The sequence below is a fragment of the Panthera tigris genome, chromosome B2 (assembly GCF_018350195.1).
Source record: "Panthera tigris isolate Pti1 chromosome B2, P.tigris_Pti1_mat1.1, whole genome shotgun sequence".
Taxonomy (NCBI): domain Eukaryota; kingdom Metazoa; phylum Chordata; class Mammalia; order Carnivora; family Felidae; genus Panthera; species Panthera tigris.
In genome coordinates, this window is record NC_056664.1 from 41,486,294 (window position 1) to 41,507,294 (window position 21,001).

Genomic DNA, 21,001 nt, shown 5'->3' on the forward strand with positions numbered 1-21,001 from the left:
TTGTGGGACACCTGGATGGCTCAGTTGGTTAAGCATCTGAATTTGACTTGGAACATGATCTCATGGTTCATGAGTTCAAGCCCTGCATCAGGCTCTGTGCTGACGGTGAAAGCCTGCTTAGGATTCTCTCCCTCCCCCCTCCCCCACTCACACTCTCTATCTCTATCAAAATAAATATTTAAAAAACAAATTGTATTTTATATAATGCTGAGTAATGTGATTATTACAGAAAAAATAAAACAGTAAGGTAAAAAGGAAATACATATCACTCATAATCCAGAGATAAACATTATGTACATTTAGCAAAATGAAATAATACTTTTTTTTGTAATATATATACTTTTCTGAATCCATTTGTTATTAGTTGCTACATGAAAAAAATTCTTTGAGACCCTATTTTGCTCAGGAGACTAGCTTAAAAATTTTTTTTAATTAAACAATAACCTATATGAGAAAGTACACAAATTATCAGTGTGCAGCTTGATGAATTTTCACAAAGGGAATACCCTACCCACACCAACAAGTAGAACATTAACAGCAGTTCATGGAGCACCTGGGGGGCTCAGTCGGTTCAGCGTCTGACTCTCGGTTTATGCTCAGGTCATGATCTCACAGTTTCATGAGTTTGAGCCCCACGCTGGGCTCTGCACTGATGGCACAGAGCCTGCTTGGGATTCTCTCTCTCTCCCTCTCTCTCTGCCCCTCCTCGGCTCACGCGTGCTCTCTCTCTCAAAATAAATAAACTAAAAAAAAAAAAAAAAAAAAAAAGAACATTAATAGCAGTTCAGAAGACTCCCTGGTGTCCCCTTCCAGACACTATCCCCTCTTCAAGGGTAATCATTACCCTAACTTTTGGCATCATAAACTACTTTTTCCTGCACTTGAACTTTGTATGAACAGAAGCTTACGTAACATGTACGCTTTTGTGTCTGCTTTCATCTACTCACCAACAGCATATTTGTGAGATTCATCCAGAGTGTTATGTATACTTGTCATCTGTTCATTCTCATTGCTATATAATGTTCTACTGTGTTTATACTGTACTTTATTTATCCTTTCTTTTGTTAATAGAATTTGGATATTTTCCAGTTGGGACTACTGCAAAATGTGCTGTGATGAACATTCTTCTGTATGATTGTTGCTGAACACAAGAACAAACTTCTCTCAGGAATATATCTAGCAGTGGAACTGTTGGGTCATAGGGTGTGTATATACTTAGATACTAGATAGTGGATACTACCAAACACTTTATTCTGGTACCACTTGTGTATAAGAGTTCTAATTGTTCCACTTCCTTATCAACATTTGATATTTTTTTGTACTTTTCACCTTGGCCATTCTGGTGAGTATGTCATAGGATTTCACTGGGCATTTAATTTACATTTCCCTTATGCCTAATGAAGACGAGTCACTTTTCATATGTTTGTAAGCCATTTAGATATTTTCTTTTGTAAAATGTCTGTTCAAGTCTTTGGCCCATTTTGCATTAGGTTGCCTGTCTTTTCCTTCTTGGTTTGTAGAAGTTCTTTATATATTCTGGATGCTTGTTTTTTGTTGGATATAAGCACTGCAAATGTCATCTTCCTTTCTGAGTTGCCTTCTATAGTATATTTTTCTGATAAGCAATATTAAAATTTTTTTAATACAGGGGTGCCTGGGTGGCTCAGTCAGTTGAGCGTCCGGCTTCGGCTCAGGTCATGATCTTGCGGTCCGTGAGTTCGAGCCCCGCGTCAGGCTCTGTGCTGACAGCTTGGAGCCTGCTTCAGATTCTGTGTCTCCCTCTCTCTCTGTCCCTCCCCTGCTCATGCTCTGTCTCTCTCTCTCTCTGTCAAAAATAAATAAACATTAAAAAATTTTTTAATACAGTGTAATTTATCAGTTTTTTTCTTTTGTAGTTGGCATTTTTGGTATTTTAAGTAGGTTCCATGCCCAACGTGGGGGTTTGAACTCATGACTCTGAGATCAAGAGTTGCACACTCTACCAACTGAGCCAGCGAGGCCCCCTACCCCTTCTTCTTTTTTAAAAAAAAATTTGTTAACGTTTATTTATTTTTGAGAGAGATAGAGACAGAGTGCGAACAGGGGAGGGGCAGAGAGAGAGGGAGACACAGAATCTGAAGCAGGCTCCAGGCTCTGAGCTGTCAGCACAGAGCCCAATGCAGGGCTTGAACTCACGAACTATGGGATCATGACCTGAGCCAAAGTCAGATGCTTAACGGGCGGAGCCACCCAGGTGTCCTCCCCCTTTTTTTTCCTACCCCTCCTTATTTAAAAATTTGTCCTCTTCAAAATCATGAAGATGTTCTTTTATGTTTTCTTCTAAAAACTTTATTGTTTTACCTTTTACATTGGATCAAAACTCACCTGGAATTATTTTATTATATGATCTGAGATTGGGATTAAGATTCATTTTTTTTCCCTCATAGCAATATTTAACTGACTGGGCATCATTTATTAAAAGCATCATATATTCCTCCATTGCATTTTATCTGGTGTAGATCTGTTCCTGGAATTTCTCTTTGATCTCTTTTGATCTCTTTTTCTATCCCTTAGCATTATATTAATTAGTTAATTAATTAATTAAAATGTTATTTTTTTAGTTTTTAATGTATTCATTTTGAGAGAGAGAAGGAGAACATACATGCACACATGCAGGGGAGGGGCAGAGAGAGAGAGAGAGAGAGAGAGAGAGAGAGAATCCCAAGCAGGCTCCGTGCTGTCAGCAGAGAGCCCCACACAAGGCTGTCAGTGGGGAATCCCAATGGAAAGCTCAATCTCAAGAACCTTGAGATCATGACTGAGCTGAAATCAAGAGTCAGACACTTAACCGACTGAGCCACCCAGGCGCCCCTTAAGATTTTATTTTTAAGTAATCTCTGCACTCAATGTGGGGCTCTAACTTACAACCCTGAGATCAAGAGTCACAAGCTCCACCAACTGAGCCACCCAGGTGCCCCATCTTTAACATTATTTTAAATAGCTGTATACTATTTCATTGTCTGGAAGTGTCATAACTTACTCAACCAATCCCCAATTGCTAGACATTTAGGTTGCTTTTAATTTAAACGTATTTTCTAAGACTGATCTCCCTACTTCAAAAATAGCATCTTCTATTTCATCGGTGAGTCTTACATATCCCTCAGTATGTTGTGGATTTTTTTTTTTTTTTTTAAGTAAAACTGTGCTGTGGAATAAGAGGGAGTGAGGGCCCTTCTCTGGGGCTGTAGAATGGTAGCTACTATGCAAAGGAAGGGTCTTTTCAAGAGCCAGAGTTTCTGGGCTGTTGGCAGAGTCATTCTCCTGCATGGGGTGAACTGTTTCCAGCTGCGCTTGCAATCCTGGAACTCGAAGAGCAGCAGTGACCTCGTATGCACATACATGAGAGAAGGAAGACTGACGAACCTCTCCTCATCCTGACAAAATTTCCTATCCACCCCCTCTTTTTTTTAAATGTTTATTTAGTTTTGAGAAGGGGGAGGGGCAGAGAGAGAAGGAGGCACAGAACCTGAAGCAGGCTCCAGGCTCTGAACTGTCTGCACAGAGCCCGACGCAGGCTCCAATGCACAGACCGTGAGATCATGATCTGAGCCAAAGTCAGACGCTTAAGGGACGGAGCCAGCCAGGCGCCCCCCCACCCCTTCTTCTGAGGAGCCCAGCCCCCTCAATTCTACCCCATTTGCCAGGGATATCTTCCTTCTTTTGTCCATTACTTGTTCTGGACCCTATATCTAAAATCTGGAGATAACTCAAGTCCCGAGAAAACTGTCCTAATGAAGATGTTTGGGGAAACATTCACGAGGGATGAGCCCAGAAAAGCTCATTTTGCCAAGAGAAACTTAAACTCACGGCAGAAATGATCTGGTTTAAAGACTTGCTGCCAGGCACCAGGCCAACCAGCTGAGGCCAGAGCAAAGGCAAAAGCTGGGAAGCCACGGGTGGGTCAGCCTGTCTATGGCTTCGGGGCTGAGGAAGTTCTGGTCCCAGCTGTGGATGAAGATGCTCTTTCAGCCTTCCTCCCACCTCGCCCAGGAAGAGTGGGTCAGAGCCAAGAGCCACACAGATGTTCCCTGTGAATGACAATGACAGAGGCAGGGAAAAGGCATGGGAAGGTGGAGAGAGCTGAGCTGATAGAGACCAAGGTGGGAGGGGGCTGCAAGAGAAGTCAGAAGAGAGGCCTGACAGAGTGAATGACTGTCCTGTTTGCTTTCTCTTAATTAACGTGGTTTCCTCACAAACCCCTGCTGATTCCCAGCTGGTTGACTCAACCATAACAACACATGGCCTGGCCTGCGCAGGCCAGGAGCTGAGGCTGTGAGCCTCCCAGGAAAGGTTTGGTTTCATTTGTAGTCACTGCCCCTCCTCCCCAACTGGCTTTGTGCAGATGAGGGAAAGGGACGGCACCTCAATGGAGAGCATGAGAGGTTGGGGGGACAGCCAGGGGCTGCTTGCTTTGGGCTCCCTTGGCTGCTCACCCGTTTCCCATGACCTTTAAAAAAGGGCAGTTTCTTGCTTGTCTGGGCTGCTGCCTCCACAGGTAGAAAAAGGGTGGGCGAGGAGACCTTGGACAGAAAACCCCTTGGCTTGGTGGGAGCCTCTCCACAGGTGTCCCCTGTTTGACTCAATGGGCCCAGGAACTACTAGGCTATGTGTAGAGTCCTGGGTAATTCAGTGTTGCCTATCCGTTTTTCAGAGTTGTTTCTCTTCCTCACTGGGACGCTCAGTCTGTCCAAGTTAGTCACCGGATCCCCTCGTTTATTTCATTGATTCATCTGGCCGGCAAGTATCAATTGAGGAGCTACTATGTGCCTTTTGTAAACAAATGATTACATGCACCAGGGGATACTCTCCTGAGGTGAAAGCTCTTGTCTGACAAAGAACTATTTTGTTTCTAGATGATTGCCCTGGAATCTCTTTGCTTTTTCTCCCCCTCCCCCACTTTTTAAAAACCATTTTTTTTTTCTTGAAAATAAAATATGCTCAGAAAAAGCACATAAGAGGTACCTGGCTGGTTCAGTTGGAAGAGCACGCGACTCTTGATCTGGGGTCGTGAGTTCGAGTCCCACGTTGGGGGTAGAGATTACTTAAATAAATAAATAAACTTAAAAGAAAAAAAGCTTGGGCGCCTGGGTAGCTCAGTCGCTTAAGCGTCCAACTTTGGCTCAGGTCATGATCTTGTGGTTTGAGAGTTCAAGCCCCGCTTCGGGCTCTCTGCTGTCGGCACAGAGCCTGTTTGGCATCCTTTGTCTCCCTCTCCTTCTGCGCCACTACCCCCCCCCCCCCCCGCATTCTCTCAAAAAGAAATAAACATTTTTAAAAAGCTTAAAAAACAGCAAAAGCAAAAGCACATAAAACGTAAATGTCCCATATAACAGATTCATCGTAAGGCAAAATCAATTCATTTCTAGGCTGGACCACAAGCAATCCTGGCTGTGTGGCTGGACATTTCTGCAGAGGGCCGGATGCCCCTTTTGAAAGGGTCTTCGTGTCCCTGTCACACTGAGGAACTCATCAGATTTCTTTTTCTTGGTGCCTGAATTCAATTCTTGCGTAAGGAGATTTTTACCTTTCAGAGCACTTTGGAATTGTTGGCACATTGTTTCTACTAGGTACAAAATGGCACCCTAGGCAGATGCTGTCCCCTGCTCACACATGGGGACACATACGGAAGGGGAAGAGCTGCAGACTGAAAGTGAACCTCTGCTCTCCCCATTGGCCACCTTAAGCCACTTATGTGTTTGGGCCTCAGTTTCCCCCTCAGGAGTCCTGCCTGGTTCTAGGATTCTGATTCCATAAAGACACAGAGCAGGGAGTCCAGTCCTCAGCTTTCCCCTCCCCACTCTGCTCCCCTTCAGAGACCTCACTTTCACCCTAGTGTCCCCCTCCATGCTGGTCAGCCCCAAATCCACAGCCATGCTCTTCTGAGCCCCAGCCTCCATCTCCAACTGTCTATAGAAATTTCTATTTGGTTCTTCTGGAAGAGCTTAAGCGTGCGCTGTGCCTAAGTAGGGCCACCGCCGTCTTCCTGATAAATGCCAGCAATGCTCGAAGTCTCCCTGTCACTCGCACAGTCACCATCTACTGCTCCCATCCAGTTTCCAATGTTTTCATTCGTTTCGCAAATCTCACAGTTACACTCTGATTTCCCCTCCTTCACCATCTCCATATCTGTCATTTTCCAAAACCCCTGTTTGCCTATTGCCCTCAGTTTCCCCCTTTTCAGTCTACTCGACTGTCCCCGTCTAATTTTCCCAAACACGCTTGGCCACTTCTCTGCTTGATGGCATCTTATTGTCCACAGCTGGCCTCTGAATCTGTGTGCTTTTTTTTTTTTAATTTTAAATGTTTATTTATTTTTGAGAGAGAGAGAGAGTGAGACAGAGTGCGAGCGGGGGAAGGTCAGAGAGAGAAGGAGACACTGAATTCCAAGCAGGCTCCAGGCTGCGAGCTGTCAGCACAGAGCCTGACACGGGGCTCGAACTCACGAACCGCGAGATCTGACCTGAGCCAAAGTTGGACGCTTAACCGACTGAGCCACCCAGGTGCCCCCGAATCTGCCTTTTTAAAGAAGTCCTGGGATACTAAAGTCTGAGAACTATAAGGCCAACTCTGCAACTTGACATATGGGGCCTTCCTTCTGCAGTGTGGCCCTGCCACCTTCCCCACTTCCTCCCCCTTCTCCCGCATGGATCCTCAAAGCCCACCCTGTGCCCATTTTCCTCCCCCACCCCCACCCTGAACTCAACCATGTTCCTCTTCAGGGGTGCCTCCCCTGCTTTCAAGGCCCAGCCCACTTCTCCCCTCCTTTGTCAGGACTTCCTGCATTTGATCTTTCTGTCTGTGTGTTCTCCCTTGCCTACCGGCCACTCTAGTGCTGGCCTGCTCCTACCTCTGGCTACTCGATTACACGCTATTCCACATGAGCCAGGACTCTCTGGGTTGTACATGACGGTCATCAAGCCTGCAGGAGGACACGTGCTACCTCTTATAACCGACCCAGGATGGACACGGTTCCATGGGGCCTTGGGGCAACTGGAGCCAGAAACTCAGAAACACCAGGCCCATCGCCTCCTTCTCTGGTCTCTGTTTCTCTCTGCTTTGTGGCTTTATTCACTCATTCTTTCTCCATAAGGCTGCCAGAGGTTCCTAGCCTTGACATAGGGGTGGAGATATTAAGATTGGCAGGCCCCGGGGGAACTGTATGGAAAAACTGCAGGAAAGGCAAAAGAGGGGACATTTCCCCAAAGAAGGGGAAGTTCTGTTTCAAGAAAAAGGGGAAAAAGAGGGCCCCTGGGTGGCTCAGTCGGTTAAAGCGTCTGATTTGGGCTCAGGTTATGACCTTGCAGTTCGTGAGTTCAAGCCCCACATTGGGCTCGCTGCTGTCAGCACAGAGCCCGCCTCAGATCCTCTGTCCGCCCCCCCTCAAAATAAAAAAAAAATGAGAAAAAAAGGAAAAATGCTGGACAGAAAAATTAACCAACGATCACCTTACTTGTCACGCTAACTGTGCTAGTTAGGAGTCGGGTCAGCCATGCATGACAGGAAACCCCAAAGAACAGTGACTTAAATAAGATGCAAAGGAGGCTCTGGGGAGAGAGGCTCCCTCTAGCTTGTTGCTCTGCCATAGTTCTAGAAGACTGCCTGAACACCAGCCACTCTGCCCATACAGTCTAGGGAGAGGACGGGAGAAATACACGAAGGATGGCCTGACCTGCCATCCTTTAAGACGCCTTCTGGAAATTGTACACATTGCAGCTTCTAGCCCTCATATTGCCAGAACTTAGACATATAACTATACCTGGCAGTAAGGGCTTCTGAGAAATGCCTTAATTCTGGGCAGCCATACGCATGGCTAAAAAACAGAGGTGCTGTCACGCGCTGAGGAAGAAGGATGGAATGGGCGTTGGACAATTAGGAGCCTGTGCCATGACCATAATCCATGACGTGCTTTGAGGGTGCATTTCCAGCTGACGGGGAACACACTGCTATGCAAGGCGACTTGCTCCATTTTTTGGACAGTTCAAATCTGCCCTGCTCTGACTTCTACCTGCTGGTCCTTGCTCTGCCCTCTAACTCTTTTCCACACTATGGCCTTTAAATTTTTAGAAGACAGCACTGGCACCCAAGGAAGTTTTGCTCCAATTATCCTTATCTTCTGTTTTTCTCTTGTAAGTTCCAGACCTCAGTACCCTGGTGTGCAGCTGAGGCTGGTCAGTATTTTTTTTTCTTTCTTTCTTTCTTTCTTTCTTTCTTTCTTTCTTTCTTTCTTTCTTCTTTTTAAGTTTATTTATTTTGAGAGAGTGAGCAAGCGAGCGAGCGAGCAAGTGGGAGAGGGGCAGAGAGAGAGAGAGGACAGAGATCCAAAGTGGGCTCTGTGCTGACAGCAGAGCCCGATGCAGGGCTTGAACTCATGAATCGGGAGATCATGACCTGAGCTGAACTTGGACGCTTAACCAACTGAGCCACCCAGGTGCCTCCCCTGGCCCCCCCTTTTTTTTTTCTTTTTTTAAAAAAGTGGTCAGTATCTTCCTTAAAAATGTGAATCCTTAAGCTGGTCCCCGTGTCCCAGATGTCGTGTGACCTGTAGAGGATGTAATTGGGCTTTTGGTAAAGCCCCATCTCAACATGCTACATCCGTCAACGTGCCCAAGATTGACAGAGAAGGTGCTATCTCGTGTCTGATGGGCTTGTTGCTGGCTGGCTGTCCTCACACTTACCCTCTTGTGGTCATCATGGTGCCATGATGCTCACACTCTGTACCCTGCTCCTCCGGCAGGCTGACCCCACAGTTGGTCTTTACAAGTGTCTATGCCAGTTGCCGTCTTGCTCTTGTGGAGCCTTCCCTTAATGCCTTGATTGTCAGCTGGTAGATTTGCTTTTCCTTCTGACTTCTGCCAGGTCAGGAGCCATCTTCCATGTCCCCCCTGGAGCTGTTTATTTTTTGTCTTCCTTTGGGTAAGCTTATTTCCCTAAGTAAGGCATGGGGCCTCTCGGAGCAGTGGAAAACACCCTGGCTTCAGAGTATGTTGCAGATTTGGGTCCTTAGAAGTGGCCTCTGAGACGGAGGTTAGCGTGCAATGTTTGTTTGTTTACCAAAGAAAATATTTTTGTTTGTCTAACAAAGACTCTAAGAAATGATGACGTAATCAAATTAACAGAACTGGTGTCAAGACAGATAGGTTTGGAAAGCTATAGATGATCCACCACTTTGTTTTATCCAACCTTCTCTCAATTGGAGAGCATGGCATTTTTTTTTTTTTTTTAAGGAGTGCTCTTAGGACCGATGTATGCCCTAAAGGGAGGGAAGGAAGGAGGACTGGACGTAGGGAGGGGTCAAGCTGCAGTGCGGTCTCAGTGAAATGTCCCAGTCTCCCACAGGGAGCCCTGAAGCCGAGATGATCCTTCAGGATTGTCTCAAGTAGGGACAAGATGGCCAGGTCTTCCTGTCCTGATGATGATCAGCCATCGGTGTGGGTCCCTCTTCAGCTAGATAGGAATTGGCGGCTCAGGGGTTTCTGCCTACAGCACTCTAAGCAGCTGGAAAAATAGGTCCTTTGTTCCTAACATGGGGTCCGAACAATGCATCACGGCGTCTACCACAGAGTGGAAGACCTGGGGGCTCTGCTGGGTGAGCCTGGACCAGTCCTTTCACTTTACAGAGGCTCAGATTCTCTTCCCATAAAGAATGATGTCGGGGGGCGCCTGGGTGGCTCAGTCGGTTAAGCCTCCGACTTCGGCTCAGGTCACGATCTTGCCGTCTGTGAGTTCGAGCCCCGCGTCGGGCTCTGTGCTGACAGCTCGGAGCCTGGAGCCTGTTTCGGATTCTGTGTCTCCCTCTCTCTGTGACCCTCCCCCGTTCATGCTCTGTCTCTCTCTGTCTCAAAAATAAATAAAAGTTAAAAAAAAAATTAAAAAAAAAAAATAAAAAAAAGAATGATGTTGGGGGAGTCACCAGGTGGGATGGGCTGAGCGTGGGCCATGATCCAGCTGTGGTAGGAGCTCTGCTAAACGACCTGCTCTGAGTCTGCAGGTGACTCCCACACCCTCCCATGATCTCCAGCTTTATCTGGTTTACTGTGGGAGTTATCAGAGGGCCCGGAGGTCACTAGGGTCCCAGGCCAGGGGTGGGCACCTAGGTGAGAGGGGGGCAGCCTGAGGGACCGGCCGGCAAGGGCCCCTGGGAGCTCTACTGTTTGGAATGGTTTTCCTCAGAGTCCTAGACAGGCCTGGTGGGGGACAAAAGTCACAGAGTGGTTGTCAAGGACTGAATATTTGTGCCCCCTCCCCCCCCCCCAATTTCATATGTTGGAGCACTCACCCTCAGTGTGATGGTATTAGGAGGCGAGGCCTTTGGGAGCTGAGTAGGATTCCATGAGTCATGAAGGTGGATCCCCAATGGTGAGATTAGCACCCTCATCAGAAGAAGAGGCACCAGGGCTTTCTCTCTCTGCCTTGTGGGGACCTGGCGAGAAAGGGGCCATCCACAAGCCAAGAAGCATACCCTCACCAAGAGCCGAATCTGTTGGCACCTTGATCTTGGGCTTCCCAGGCTTCAGAACTGTGAGAAATGAATGTCTGTGTGTGAAGCTGTAAGGCAGCAGGCGGGGCTGACGAGGGCAGTGGTGGTAGGAGGCGAGGAAGGGCGCAGCTGAAGAATACCTGGGAGGCACTGTTGAAGAGTAGAGTCAGGAGACCTGGGTCTGGGTGACGGGCCTGCCCCTGACTGGCCATGTGACCAGGGGTGTGTCCCTGGACTGCTCTGGACTCCTGTGACCTCCCCCGAAGAGTGAGGTCGGGTAGGAAGTCTCTGAGCTCATCTCTCACTTTGTGGCTCGATCACTCTAGAGCTAAAGTCCTTCCTTTGCTCTTCTGCTGCTGGGGTTAGGATGGGCTGAAGGGAGAGGCTGGGAGCAGGGGAGTAAGCTTCCTTCTCTTTTCCTTCATGCTGGCCCTGCTGTTCCTGCAGAGGCCTTTTCGGGCACCCCAGGAGACAGGCTTTGGAAGGGGGTGGGTGTGGGTGGGGTTGGGGGTGGAGGGAGATGGGGGAGGTGAGGAGACTCCCTCAACATCATCCTTCTTGGCTCGTGGCAACTTCTGGGTGACCGTTGGATCTGATAGTTTCAGGGTGAATTTATTTTATTTATTTATTAATTTTTTTTAAATGTTTATTTGCTTTTGAGAGAGAGAGAGAGAGAGAGAGAGTCAGAGCACGAGTGGGGGAGGCAGAGAGAGAGAGAGGGAGACACAGAATCCCAGTGACCGGAAGGCAGTGAGCAGAGGGAGAGGGGAGTGCTTTCTCTCCTTTCCCCTTTCTAGGCCATCTGACCTCTCAGTGGGACATCTGTCCTGCTACCCCCTCTCTGAGAATCTGCCTGCAGGCCTGAGTGGAGGCAAGGAGATAGGCGGGGTGCTCCCTACAAGGGGCATCGAGCTCGTGGCTTCCAGGGGAGCTTGGTCCTGGCATCTCTGTGGGGGCCAGGGCACAGGCTATTCTATGACCCCAGCTGTCCCTGTCCCTGAAGACCTGCGCATGTCATCTGCCTGAGTCTTCCAGGCTCCCAGGGTCTCCGGGTGAGGGAGTCACCCCCTGTCTTACACGGGTCCTGGAAGGCAAGAAGTGGCAGGCAGAGAGGGTGGTCCCCTTTCTGGAATGACCTCTCAGCTCCAGAGAGGACAAATGACTTGCCTATGGTGACACAGCAAATTAGACAGAGTCCTGGTCAACCAACTGACCTGCCCATCTAGAAAGAGAGATTCGGTATTTGTTCTCCTTGGTTGGGAGGTGGGGGAGACTGGAAAAATTCTGTTTGGCTGGTCCTGTAGTCCTGGGGGACAGGATATTCCTGTGGTCCTACCCAGGGTCACTTGCTGAGACTAACGAGTGTCTGCTCTGCCCACCCCCCACCCTGAGTCAGCCCCAGAGCTGGGGGTGGGGGTGGGGTAGGGAGCAGAGCTCAGGAAGGAGGGAGGGAGAGGCCAGGATGGGGGAAGGCAGAAAGGGAGGGAAAGGGCTTGGGGACAGAGGGAGCCAGAGAATGAGCAAACAAACAATGTCCTAGAAAACAACTTCTCTCCCCTTTCCAGGCTTCCTGCCTGCCTGCCTTCCCACTGGAGACAGTAATTTAGAATAACGAGTCATAATTTGATTACATTCTCTTGCAGCCTCTCAGGGTAAACAAGGATCTCCACAGAAGGAAGGAACAGCATGGCCCAGGCTTCTGTCATACTCCCCTGGGTCTGGACAGGGGTTTCCCCCTCCTGTAGCTGTCCCTCTTTTCCCGGGTGCACTGGAAACGCGTTTGGGCAGCTTCAACCCCCACTTTTTCCCGAGGCCTTCCATTCTTCTATCTCCTGCCCCTTCCTCCCCCTCTTCTTCTCTGCCCTCCCCGAGAATGTCCTTGCCCAGAAGGCTGCGTGCCGTGTAAATATTTAAACCCACGTATTAGTTCCTGTTTATTCGTGGTGTAAATCCTGGGTTCGTTCGTTGCGCATCTGTCCTGCTCCATCTATCTCAGAAGGGGAGGCCTGAAGGCAGGGCTATGTGTCTGCTCTTCCCGGGGAACAGCCTCACTCGCACTCAGACCAGTGGTCAGCTGTATCGCCGATTCTGGCTTCGATTTTCTTTCTTCGCCACGTTTTGTTTCACGGTGGTAAAGCACGCATAATAGAAACTTCAACGTCGGACCCATTTTGAAGCGTGAAGCCCAGCTGTGCTCCATACACTCCTCGTGTTGTGCAAGCATTGCCACCGTCCATCTCCAGAGATCTTCTCGTCTTGTAAAACTGAAACTCTGTCCCCATAAATACGAATTCCCCATTTGACTCTCGTCCCCACCCCTGGTAACCGCATTCTACTCTCCGCCTCTCTGATTTGACTACTCCAAGTAGCTCGTGGAAGTGGAATCACACAGTAATATTTGTCTTTTTTTGTGACCGGCTTATTTCACTTAGCATAATGTCCTCAGTGCTCATCCGTGGTGCCGTGGAAGTTAGGATTTCCTTCCTTTTTAGGGCTGACTGATATTCTGGGGTATATATATACCACCTTTTGCTCATCCACTCATCTGTCATGGACGTTTGGGTTGCTTCCATGCTTTAGCTAATGTGACGAAAGCTGCTGTGAACACCGGTGTGCACATCGGCTTTTATTTTTTTATAATCAAAGCCTACCTTTTATTGGTGCTTACTATATGCTCAGGAGTGTGTAGGCTTAATCACTTCATTATCACAAGTACCTGCCAGGTGGCAACTCTTCTGTTTTACGGATGAAGAAATTGAGGTCCCGAGAAGACAGATTGCCCAAGGCAAGGCAGGGGGGAGCAAGGACCAGCACCTGCCCATGCTCTAGGCCCAACCTCTTACAATGGACTTGAAGAAGGAGTCTCAGGGTCTATTACCTGCCCTGCAGTCCCAGAAAGAGCAGACTGTTTCCTTGACCCTCTGCCCAGTGAGAGCATCCATCCTCCTGTCTGCATGGTTCCATCATGGTTCCATCATGGTTCCATCAGGCGGGGGTTCTTGCTCCTGGCTGCACATTAGAATCACCTGCAGAGCTTTAAATTTTTTTTTAAGTTAATTCTGTGGTTTTTAGGGGCGCCTGGGTGGCTCAGTCGGTTAAGCGTCCGACTTCAGCTCAGGTCACGATCTCGCAGTCTATGAGTTCGAGCCCCGCGTCGGGCTCTGGGCTGATGGCTCAGAGCCTGGAGCCTGTTTCAGATTCTGTGTCTTCCTCTCTCTCTGCCCCTCCCCTGTTCATGCTCGGTCTCTCTCTGTCCCAAAAATAAATAAACGTTAAAAAAAAAATTCTGTGGTTTTTAAAGAGCACTGATTTCTTTTTTTAATGTTGTTTAATGTTTTATATATATTAGAGAGAGAGAGAGAGAGAGAGATGAGACGAGACAGAGAGACAAAGCATGAGTGAGGGAGGGTCAGAGAGAGAGACACAGAATCAGTAGACAGACTCCAGGCTCTGAGCTAGCTTTCAGCATAGAGTCTGAGGCGGGGCTCGAACTCACGAACTGTGGGATCATGACCTGAGCCGAAGTCCGACGCTTAACCAACTGAGCCACCCAGGTGCCCCCTCACGTGCAGAGCTTTAAAAGCAGAAGATGCCCCAGCTTCTCCCCAGAGTTGAGTTCAGCAGTTAAACTGAACTCCCTTGGGGCTGGAACCCAGACACCCGCATTTAAAAAATTTCCTCAGGTGCTTCTCTGTGTTGTCAGGGTTGAGAATCACAGGGTTAGCAGACAAGAGAGGAAGGGGTCAGAAGGTCTTTATTTTCCCCTGCAAATCCACCCCTCCCCGAGGGTCATGGATGCCCCAAGTCCAGTGGCCCAGAACCCCCGGAATGCCTCCTCCTCTGTTTCCAGGGGTTCTATTTCGTGGGTGTGTGCCCCGCAGCCTAGACACAGGGGGCTGTGGGGCCCTGGATGGACCTGCCAAGCCCAGCCAAACCTTGGAATGAAAACAGTTGACAGCCTTTAGGCTGCCGGCATTTTGGTCACCTCCCCAAACGGGGGGTGAAGGTAGTGAGGTGGAGGGCAGGGGTCAGGACGCCATTAAGAGGGTGGGGAGTGGGGAGTAGTAGGGCCCCACAGGGTGGGGTCAGTGAAGTCATCATCCATTCCCACCCCCAGCTTTTGCCTGTGGTCATAGCCCATCTCTCTTTGGTGTCCCTGCCCCAAGTCCCACCCGTTCCCGCCCCTCCTCCCCTATCCTCCAGTCTCCCTGATGGCCCCTTAAATCCAGGTTGGTGTCAAGGCTTGGAGAATTTCCAAGCTGGGCTCTGCCCTAAGGTAACCAGCCTCGGGACTGCTTGAAGGAGAGCACACTGGGGTGAGGGGGCTCTGTCAGCCTCTCCTGGATTCCTTCCTCTGAGCTAGACTTGAGCCAAACACTCCACGGTCAGGTCAGGTCCGTGTGGGAGTTGCTGTAGGTCGGCTCAGTTCCCAGGGCAACATGCAGGGTCGGGGGCGGGGGCATGGCAGAAGGAGGCCTGCCCTGGGCACTGGAAGACAGTTTAGTCACTGCCATGCTGTGTTACCTTGGGCAATTCTCCTCCCTGGGTCACAGCAGCTCATCTGCATTATAAAGGGGTTGGCTCAGATCGCTGGTTCTCAAACTCAGCCGCACATTGCAATCCTTTGGAGAGCTTTAAAAACTACTCTTGTTTTCATCCTCAGAGATGCCGATTTAATTGGTAGAGGCTGTGGCCTGAGCATCAGGGGCGGGGAGGGGGTGTGGGGGGGGGGGTGCATTTAGAGGATCCTCAGGTGATTCGAATTTACAGTCAAGTTGGAGAAGCAGTGTTCTCGAGAACTGCTTCCTGACCGCAGCCACGTCATGGCACCCCTAGAACGAGACTGTATTTGGACAGCCCTGTCAACAGAGGTGACAACAGAGGGGGCCCCAGCTGCCCCTGAGAACCGTGGGGCTTAAGGGTCTCTGTACCAGCAAGACACCCTTATGTCCTTCCGGCTGTTTATTGCCTCACTCGTCCTCCAGCTGAGGCATATGTGATGGTCCTGCTGAAGTCCCAGGTGGTTTACAAAGTTACAGGTTGGACAGGGGACATCGTCTTGGAGCATCAATTTCTTGGAAGATTTTAGGAGAAAAATCATGATTCACATCTTAAGTAACCTAAGGTAGTTTTGAAAATCTGATAAGAGATATGGCTATATCCCGGAGTAGAATGCAAAGCTCACATATATTGGAAGGTAAAAAAAGATCAGATGTCACAGTGTGGCCATCGTGTCAGGAGGCATGGGCCCACGCATGGACAGTGGGTCATACTTCCTGACAGTTTGAGCAAAACACTGGAGAAGCCCTGAGTCAGGCTACGCATCAGCACATGGATCAGAGGCAAGGAGAAGCATTAACTCCTGTCAGTTCAGGAAGGCTTCTTGGAGGAGGCAGCATTTCAGGGAGGTTCTCGGGCACAGGGAGGGAAGAAAGGAACTGGTTGGGAGAAGGGCATGGGCGGGGGCTCTCTCGAGCCTGCGGCAGGAATACAAACTCGGACAATGTCTTTCTTGCCCTTGGCTTATGAAGTCAAGAAATTCAGATTGCTGAATAATTGAGGCTGACTTGGCCCACAGCCCACCTGCCTGGAGCAGCTGGCGCAAGATTGCAACACTGAAGCCCTGTCTCCCGTGTGCCTCCTTCAGCAGCCAGCCACTCATGACCGTTGCAGAGGTAGCTACCGACCACCCAGGCAGGAGAGCAGCCCAGTTGCCCCAGTGTCCTGCCATTTCCCCCTGCCTACTTGCTCTGGTCCCCAACCTTGAGAGAGGCCCCCTGAATTATAGGGTCAGGAGCAGACTGGGGGAGCGAGAAACTGAGTCACCCCTGTTTCCTCTAGGAAGTCTAACAAACTGCTCTTTGCCTGTCTCACTCCCTGACTCTCCCTGGTGGCCTCCAAGAGCCTGGGTACGGCCCCAAGAGACGGTCGGAGGGGCACTCTTTCCAGTGGTGAGGGTGCCACAGGGCCCAAGCCCTGGGTCCTCTGTCTAGTAGCCTAGCTAGCAGACAGGGTCGTGAACCCCGGAGACCACCAGCCTCTCAGTAGAGCGGTTACTCTTTTTCATTGGTAACTGGGCCAATAATGCCCTGGGGTACTGAGCAGTCTCGTCGACCATGAGGACTGACCCTCACTGCTGTTCATGACACCCCAGGGAGGTAGCACAGCAGAGTTGTTGATTGTGTGGCCCGTTCGGAAATTCACTATGTATCCACCATTGTGTTCTAAGGGCTTAGACAGTGCCTGGCACATAGTAGATGCTCAGTAAGTATTTACTGACTAAACCAAAGGAGCCAAACTCTGGGTTTGAATCCCCACGGGAGACAGTGCGGGCCCTTTCTGTGCTTTACTTGCTTTGTTCTGCAACATGGGGACGGTAATTGAACCTACTTCATAGGATTAATATGTATAAAGTCTTGAGACAGTGCCTAATACATGCTGAGCACTCAGTAAGTGTTTGCTGCTGTCTTAAACCTCTAACCCTTTCCAGCCCCACCTCCCCCATGAAAGGCTCACTCTTGCTCTCCTCTGAGCCCCTGCTGGGGTTACAGCTGCTGGTGGAGACCAACTGGATCCAGCATTGCACACTTCTGGGGCCCAAGACAGTGCCCAGACCAGCCATGTATGGGGCCATCTTCCTTTCCCTTAACACGCTTGTGGATGAAAACATGGCTCACACACATGTGGACAGAGTCCTGCTTGGTGTGAAGGGCAGGAGGGGCCTGTAGACCGTGAGGCTGACTCATAAGGCCCAGAGTTCTCCCCCTTCATATCCTTGTTTGCCCTGCCAGAACGGTCTTTCTAAGCCAGAAAGAAGACCATGTCACCCCCTTGCTTACCGCCCCTCCACAGTTCACTGTTTCTTGCAGCATAAGCCCAGGACCCTGTAGGGCCTGTGTGGCTCCCAGCCTTCTGTTTCCCTCCCCTCTCCATCTTGTGTGTGGCTGTTACTCTTGGGCTCCACGTGCCCGTCGCCCCAGATGATCTACCCTCCCCAGCTGGCCCTCAGTCTCCCACAATATGAAGCATATTCCGTCCAGACAGAGATGGGCTCCAGCTGCTGCTGGAAAGCTCATCCCCCCCCCTGCTCCCCTGCCCTCATTCACTTTTCTTTTAAGGCTCAGCACAAACGTTGCTTCCTTTAAGAAGCCTTTGTGCGGGGGCGCCTGGGTGGCTCAGTCGGTTAAGCATCTGACTCTCGCTTTATGCTCAGGTCATGATCTCACTGTTTGTAAGTTCGAGCCCCGTGCCGGGCTCTGTGCTGACAGCCTGGAGCCTGCTTCGGATTCTGTGTCTGCTCCTCCTATACTCATGCTCTCTCTCTTTCTGTCTCTCAATAATAAATAAATGTTAAAAAAAAAAAAAAAAAGAAGCCTTTGTGGGCTCCTGCATCAACTGGGCTCACCTATTCCCTTTCTAGCCGTCCAGCCAATGGGGACCTTTAGTCTGCTTCCTTGTTCAGGTGCTGCTTTTCTCCACTAGACAGGTGACCTCTATGTGGGCCCGCATCCCTGGTGCCTTCTGTGGGGCTTGTGCCCTCGCGAGCCCAGCGGAAACTTGTGAAATGAAGCATGGATGGAGGCATGGATTTCTTGGCCCATGTACTCACTGGTACATGTCAAAGCTGAGGGGTGTTGCACCCTCAGGGGATGTGGGGCACATCTGCTTGGGCCGGGACCTCTGTGAGCACACACTTGGGAGTGTGGGCATTGGGGAAGGGGGTCGGGCCACTTAGGGGTTGGCAGTTTGGGAGCTGGAAGGCCAGCCTTTTTCTGCCCCCTGCCTGCTTCCTGGTAGCCTCATTGGGGTCTCTGACTGCTAAGCACAGGTTTGGGACCAGACCAACATTTGTCTTTTCTCAGGAGCTGTGTTGCTCCCTACCTTTAACCTCTGGCATTGGTGGCCGCTCCATGTGGTACCCAGTGACGGACGCTGCACACAGGCGTCTCTTAGGGCCTTCAGCGTAGGTGAGAATCAGAAGATGCTGAAAACCTTGGAAGGGGATCTTGTCCAGTTTTCTGCCTCCAGGCAGGATGAGACTGAGAGGGGTCCGCCCTTCCCTTCAAAAGTCTCTGGAGAAGGAGACTCCATGAGACCTTTTTCCCACTTCTCAGTCTTAGGCTCTGGCTGGGACTCATCTGTGTGGTGGCCCGGCCAGGAGAGCCTCTCTGGGTAGCATGTGGCTCATACTGTGGTCACGTGAGATGATCTGAGGAATCGGGAACATATATTCTGGGCCCAGACTGGGTTCAAATCCCAGCTCTGCCACTTATTAGCGGTGATGTTGGGTAAGTTCCTTAATCTTCTGTGTCTCAGTTTTCTTATCTATACAAGGGAGATGATAATAGGGCTGATGTTAGGGTTGTTCTGAAGACCGAAGGAGTTAATGCGCAAAAGGCATGTAGAGGAGTACCCAGTTCGGAGTAAAAAGCTCGATAAGTGTGAGCTGTTCTTATTCCATGGCAACTGTCTTCCCGGAGACCTGACGTGGTCTGCATGCAAGCACTTGTGATGCTGGCGATAGGGGGTGAACAGGACAGGTTTCTGCCCTCAAGAAACTCACAGTCCAGGGGCACCTGGGTGGCTCAGTCGGTTGAGCGTCCGACTTCGGCTCAGGTCATGATCTCGTGGTTCGTGGGTTCGAGCCCCCCATCGGGCTCTGTGCGGACAGCTCAGAGCCTGGAGCCTGCTTCGGATTCTGTGTCTCCCTCTTTCTCTCTGCCCCTCTCATGCTCATGCTCTGTCTCTCTCTGTCTCAAAAATAAACAAACATTAAAAAAAAAAAGAAACTCACAGTCCAGACGGGAGGCTGGCATGGAAATGGATCCGGCAGAGAAACTAAAGGGCCGTCTAACGCGGGAGTGACTGCCGTTCTTTGTGCTTTCTAGGAATGCAGTATGTTTCATCTTGGGGAAGTGGTTCTTTTGTGGGGAAAACACAGCGATGGGCCCTTTGGGTGAGAAAGGCATGGCCTCAGTGGGTGAAGATGAAGGTTCAGGCAGAATGAAAGTTTTGCATAACCTGAAGCGGTCAGGAAACTGACAAGTCTGAGGCAGCTGGGCAGAGAGGGCTGTGGGTAGGGCCCTCGAAAGAGGGCCAGTGGGTGAGGACCAGTGAAGAAATCTCTAGGTAGAAGTAAGTCTCGTCTTGATTTTTTTAAAAAAATTATTTTTTGTTAGTAGATAATATATTTACGTATTTCAAAAATTTCAGAGCACAGAGGTGTATGCCTATAATGAAAAGTCTCCTTCTCCCCCTGCCCCTGGCCACTAAGGTTCCCCCAGTTTCTTATGTGGCTTCCCAGAGATATTCTATGTATATAGGGCAAATGTACATAAACATATTTTCCTTCCCCCTTCTCCACCTTTCTTTCGCAAATACGTCTTTCACCGTATCCTGCACCTAGCTTTGTATTTACTCAGCATTTGTTTAGCTTAGTGTTTGCTTACTGATTAGTCCACGAGCAGCAGAGTTTTCTCACTTTTTGACAGCTGCATGGTGTTCTACTGTGTTTGCACAGCGAGGTTTATTCACCCAGATTCCTATGGCCTCCCCTTGACGTTCAAGTTGCTTCCTGCTCTGTGCTGTAACTTCCCACTGTACACTTGGACCTTGAGGAAAGTCTGCCCCACAGATGTGGGCCTGGTGAGGCTGAGGAGCAGATCACCACACAGCTGAGGCCTTCACGAGGAAAGGTTTCGGAGAACACCCCAATCCCAGCCCTCAGGGGTTCAGGGAAAGGCTCTGACTTCCCACAGCATGTGGATGGGGGCCCAAGGCATCCTAGGGGATGTTTATAGGAAAAGGTAAGTCAAGGAAGCCCAAGGTCAAGTAATCAGTCAGGTTCGAGATGCCCGGGTTACTCAAATAATGACAACAGAATTAGAAATGTGGACAAATATGAACGTACAGGCAGAATCTCAAGGTCATAGAATGCCAGAGCTAGAAGGATCCTTGGAGAACACTGAGCACTCTTCCCTCACGGTCATAATAACACAAATACCTAACAGGTATTGAGACTTTTCTCTGCGCCAGTCAGCATTCCAAGTGCTTTATATTGATTAACCCATTTAATCCTCACACTAATCTTTGAGGTGGCTACTATCCCCATTTTAGATAAAGAAAATGAGATACAAAGAGGATACGTCACATTCTGAAGTTCACAAAGCTAGTAAGCGAAGAGCTGGAAATCCAAACCCGGGAGTCTGGTGCGGAACCCAGGCTCTGAACCTCTCCGCATTCTACCTCTTACACGGGTGAGGAGACGGCGCCCAGGGGGGACGCCACACAGCAAGCTGAGGGCAGAGCCAGGGGGTCTAGAATCCAGGATCCCTTTTGGGAACCACCTCTCTCCAGCACACTGCCTCAGTTTGCCTGATGAACTGTAGGGAAAGGGCCAACAAGGGTGCGGGTCTGTGAGGATGAAGAGAAAGGCTGTGATTAGTTCTGGGTGGTGATCATGGGGACATCCTGGTGCTTGGGGTC